This window comes from Cheilinus undulatus, linkage group 18 (genome assembly GCF_018320785.1).
Source record: "Cheilinus undulatus linkage group 18, ASM1832078v1, whole genome shotgun sequence".
Taxonomy (NCBI): Eukaryota; Metazoa; Chordata; class Actinopteri; order Labriformes; family Labridae; genus Cheilinus; species Cheilinus undulatus.
In genome coordinates this window covers 25,133,270-25,139,374 of record NC_054882.1, presented here as the reverse complement: position 1 = coordinate 25,139,374, position 6,105 = coordinate 25,133,270, and positions in this window count along the sequence as shown.

Here is a 6,105-nt window from a genome sequence, read left to right as displayed (position 1 = left end):
CTTTCAGAAATGTGTTATTTAAGTCAGTTTATCCCTTTTATTTGGAACAAGGCAGAGAATGTCAGCCCTGTTACTGTTGGGATCTGACGGTCTTTTCAGATTTCTGATCTCCACTAACTTACAGAAAACATACAGCAAAATACTTTGATTTCAAAACACTGGGTCTTCCTTTCTCTGTGTTTAGTCACCATGCAGCTGAGATAAACTGGCAGAGTTTTGTTTTGTTTTCATTGTCCCTCTGTTGCTCCCCGTTGAGATGATTTCTTCATCATTAAGAACATGTTTTTATCCAAAATATGTGCAAAACAGATCAAATCCTTCCAAGATATGACTCACTCTGCTTCCCCTCGTGTTTTAATAAGCCCCGTCTTCAGGATAGTTCATGTTATTTCTAGCCAGCAGGTGGCACTGTGGTCACAGCTGTAAAATGATGTCAAACGACATAATATCTTGTAATATGCAGAGGGATTGCCTATATTTAGCACCATGTTATACTCACACTGTGGAAGCAGAAGTCTATAAGAAACTGCTCTCCAGAGGAATAAATACACACCAGTCTGATCAGTGCAGGGCCTCAGACCCAAATGTTTCATGAAAGTCATAAATCTTTGTTGAAAACTATGATGCAGCTTACTGTTATCACTGATAAATGAAAAAACATTGATTATAAATAATTGAGCCCTGCTGATCTTGTAGCCAAACTGGCACAATCAAACGTTTTTTTTTTTACTTCAATGACTTAAAACACAGAAATACAAACCAAATATCTAGAAAAAGAATGAATATCTAGAAGCAATCATTTTGAGTTTTTATCATTCCTTCATAACTAGTACCCATTATAAATGCTACATTTCAACCCTTTGTACATTATGTAACTTAGAGGGAAAAAGTCACAAATTCTCTGCCCTGTTTTATGAGGCAGAAGTGTAATGATTGATCTTCAGCATGTATTAGTTTAAGGATGATGAGGACTCCTTGAGAAAAGTTCAATATTAAAAAAAATGTGTTGACTTTAAATGATGTTTTTAAAAGAGTAGCTGTGTTATTTTTGTCCAGATTGAAATATTTTGGTAATTTTTTAATCTAGAAAAAAAAAAAAAAATCAAAAATTCAAATCTAAATTTGTCTTCAAAATGTATTGAAAATATTGCATATATTTTGCTGATGTGCAAAAAAACGGTAGCATTTGTTGCACATTTTTCACACTTAAATGTTTAATTTCATCAAACAAATTTAGAAAAGGTTAAATGCAGTTATAAAATGATGATTTTATTTATTGAGGGAAAACACCGTCCAAACCTACCTGGCCCTATGTGAAAAATATTTGCCCTCTAAACCTAATAACTGGTTGAGCCACCCTTTGCGGCAACAACTACAAGGAGGCATTTGCAATATTTGGCAATGAGTCTCTCACATCACTGTGGTTGAATTTTGGCCCACTCACATATTCTTTGCAGAATTGTTTTTATTCAGCCACACTAGACAGTTTAAGGTCATGCCCCAGCATCTCTATCAGATTTCAGTCAAGACTTTGACTAGGCCACTTAAAACCTTCTTTTTGTTTTTCAAGCCACTCAGAGGTGGACTTGCTGGAGAGTTTTAGAGTTTTATTGACCTACAGCACAACCCAAGAGGTCACAAACTAATGGCTGAACTTTCTCCTTCAGGATTTTCTGGTAGCAAGCAAAATTCACGGTTCCATTAATTATGAAACAAAATCAGGAATGGGGGGCACATTATTTTTCCCAGCACTGCATATAACACCACTGGCTAGACTCCTGTATATGTTTGGTTAAAACAGTAAGAGTAAGTAACTGAAAGAACACAAAAGCCTTAAAAGAATGATCATTTAAAAAATACATTTCAAAACATTGCATAAAATCACTTACTGATTTAGCTGTAGTACATTTTTTATCATCTCATTCAATAGAGCATGAATGTAACATGAGATATTCTGCTGACACACAAGTTGTTGCATCATTTTACATTTACAAGATGATATGAATATAACATGAACTGAAGCACCAGTTCCTTAGCACTTATAAAGATGTGTTATGACACTAGAGATTCAGTAAAGCTCTTAGTGGCCTTTAATCTTAATAGGGTGAAATATGCAGCATATAAGGATTAATACAGAGGGAATCTGGGTTTTGCGGTAATCCTGTATATCAAAATCAGTAGAAATCATAGCAACATGCCTGTTAATGAGATTTGGTTGTCCATCCCTCCCAATGTATACTGCTCTTACCATTCAAGGCTGCAAGCTGGAGCCAGTCCCAGCCAATCACAGGGCTGACATGACTCATTCACATCTACAGGCAATATAGAGGTACCAAGTATGATAGTATGGTCGCAAAAAATACAAATGGTGCAAGAATGCTGCTGATATGATCAGAAGTATAAAACATGCAAGGATGTGGGTACATTTACATGAGGTAGATAAGGTCATTTAAGATAGTTGATTAGTGCCAATATGCATATGATGTAAGGCTTTTTCTGCAATGATTTCAGTTACAATTAATAGATAAAATAGTGCAAATATACACATGAGGTGAGGCACTTACCACAGTGAGGTATTTACAGTATTTGAGTTACAGTAAAACAGTGAGAGACAGTGTAGGATAATTTAGATAAAGCAGGGCTAAGGTGCTTGTTAATCAAAGTTCTATTTTGTGATACTAAGTGACTGTTGAGTGGTCATAAGAGTGACTCAGTGACTGTTGAGTGGTCATCAGAGTGACTCAGTGACTGTTGAGTGGTCATTAGAGTGACTCAGTGACTGTTGAGTGGTCATCAGAATGACTCAGTGACTGTTAAATGGTCATCAGAGTGACTCTGTGACTGTTAAATGTCATCAGAGTGACTCAGTGGCTGTTGAGTGGTCATCAGAGTGACTCTGTGACTGTTGAGTGGTCATAAGAGTGACTCAGTGACTGTTAAGTGGTCATCAGAATGACTCAGTGACTGTTAAATGGTCATCAGAGTGACTCAGTGACTGTTAAATGTCATCAAAGTGACTCAGTGACTGTTGAGTGGTCATCAGAATGACTCAGTGACTGTTAAATGTCATCAAAGTGACTCAGTGACTGTTAAGTGGTCATCACAATGACTCAGTGACTGTTAAATGGTCATCAGAGTGACTCAGTGACTGTTGAGTGGTCATCAGAGTGACTCAGTGACTGTTGAGTGGTCATCAGAATGACTCAGTGACTGTTAAATGTCATCAGAGTGACTCAGTGACTGTTAAATGGTCATCAGAATGAGTCAGTCTCTGTTGAGTGGTCATCAGAGTGAGTCAGTGACTTCTGAGTGGTCATTAGAGTGAGTCAGTGACTGTTGAGTGGTCATCAGGGTGAGTCAGTGACTGTTAAATGGTCATCAGAGTGACTCAGTGACTGTTGAGTGGTCATCATTTTGAGTCCACTGAAGTCCGCTCTCATCTCCACAGTTTTGAGCAGGTTCAGCTCCAGAGGACCAGCTGTTCCATGTCCCATCTGTATGTAGACACATCATTTTCACAGATCTGGCCGATCACCGTGGTGTTGTCTTCAAACTTCAGGAGTCTCAAAGAGGGGTCCCCTGAGGTGCAATCATTGCTGTAGAGGAGCAGTGGGCAGAGGACGCACCCCTAAGGGGCACCAGAGCTGGTTGTCTGGGTGCTGGATGAGATGCTCGCCTGACTTGCTCCCTCCTGTCAGTCAGTTTCCAATGTTTAATTGAAAGACAAAGCTTGAAAAGCATTTAAAAATAGCTCACACTGTAGATTTAACAGTGTTATGGCTCACAAAACACTGACATTTGGTGTCTGAATGTTAGGTGGGAAAGTTATGCACATCCTAATGTATATTTAGCTGATTTATTGTAAATTTAAGAATAACCTTTAGCAGTTAAATGTCAGCATTTCCTCAAAGCCAAAAGTCATGCTACAAAATTCTCTGTTAAACTGAGAAAAAAAGAAAGCTATAAATGTCAGTGAGTTTCTCTTTTCCTCTTATGAGTTTGCGGGATCCAGTAGAGGCAAGAACCCAAGCGGCAGATTACCCATGAACCCTCTGGATGAGTAGGATAGTTAAGTGTTGATCAGGCCTCACACACAGCCACAGCAATTGATCTATCAATAATACTAATCAGGTAGGAATGGTTAATGGTTGATTGCATATCAGCTGAATAGAACCATTTACTGTGTCAGCTGACTCTGTAGAGACCAAGCAATCAGCGAGCATTGATCCTAAGACAATGGCCATGAAAGCAAGAGAGAGACTTCTTCCCATAACTATCCTAATGAATGAAGTGGTTCAATTGAACCAGCACTGATAGAAAAAGGACAGTTCTGCTGGGGATCAATGGTGATCCGGGTCAAAGAGGTACAGGATCAATATTGTCTTTTGCCTGGAAACCAAGACCTCTCAATTAGATGTTTGGGAATAAGTACAATAATGTGCAACCTTAGCAGCCCTACAAAAACATGTCCATGTAAAGTTTGATTTTGTTCCCAGGACAGTTAGGGAATGCTTTATGACTTTAATTATGCTTAGGGTAATAATCAGAAGATTTGTACATATCTAGATGCTATAAGTGCTAAACAAAGCAAGCAAACATCTCCCTTTTTCTTTGTAATTAATTCCTGGCCCACAGGTAAAGATTTTTAGTCACACATTTTGAAAATGCTAGCAACCACACATATGACCACAGATAATAACAGAGAACAGTTATGTTCCTACAGTATGTGGAGAGCAACAATACGGCGAAAAACAAACACCACTTTCCATTCTCTCACAACCAGAGGCCAAAGCCCATAAACTGGAAATCTTCCAAAATCTTTCGAGCGAAATGTTACCCCGGAGTTAACAAACGTGTCGGACAGTGGGCAAGAAGAACTGGTCATAGTTTTGGACTGCTATTTACTGATAATCCACAAAGAAAATCAACGAGAACCTGTGGATAGAGTCATGAAGAAGGCATGAATGTGTCATGTTCATGTTACAGCACAAGTTGGGGTGAGTAAAAGTTGATCTGATGTGGTTTGGGGCCTTGTTTTCAGTCATCTACAGAATTTACAGAATGCATACTTGGCTGCTTTTGGAGTTCATTTCACAGAACAACAGGATATCCATCCATGATACCACTTGTCTTATTCAGGGCCACGTGGGGCTGGAGCTGATCCCAGCTGCCACTGGGCAAAAGGCAGGGGTACACCGTCATATGGTCTAACATACAGAGACAAACAACCACATTCTAGTCACCAATTAACCTTTAGCCTGGCACACACTCCAAGATAATGGTGCTGATATTTGGCCTGATTCCTCCTTTCTGATTTAACAAAGGCCCAATTATCGGATTGTTCTAAAGATTACCTTGACAGATTTTCCTGTGGTGTGGGGTGTGATCTGCTCAGTAAACCATCTGAGCTGCTTTTATATGTTCAGCACTTTCAGATATCCTGTTGTGTGGGGGGAACACCAAGGATAGCTGAGCAGGCATGAGCAGGATTGTGACGTGGAATGGAGCTATAGCCAATCAGGTAGCAAGATGACTGAAAAAGGAAGCACAACAAACACAGCCATGGTAAAGATAGTAAACATGGGGTGTAAAGTTAGATAGACATCAGAAATGGAGAGCCAACTTGTGGATATGAGGCAAAAAACTCATGTTTATACAACACATTCTGTAAAAACACCAAAACTAAAGTGAGAAGGAGAAGACCAATTGCTATCATAATGGATGTAGCAGCTTTCCACATTTAGGTTGCTTATTTGAACACATTTGATGAAAATTTTATTGTGTGGTGTGTTGTGTTGATCATGTCAATCCACAACACACACTATAAGTAAAAAGAGTTAAATCTGCAACTGCATGTCGGCATGCAATCTTTCAGTGAGTGCCAGGCTTTACAAGCATGTTTTTGATTGTGGTAGGAAGCTGGAGTAACCGGACTGCCTGTACCTGGAGAACCCGCTCAGTCCAACCAGGATTCCTACCAGCAACCCTCTTTTGTGAGACACCAGTGCTAACCACTGCACCACTCAACAAAAGGCTATATGATTGCAACCAGGACCTGAATCTCAATCAAAACATAGCAGTGTTTGAACCCCAGCTGACCTCACT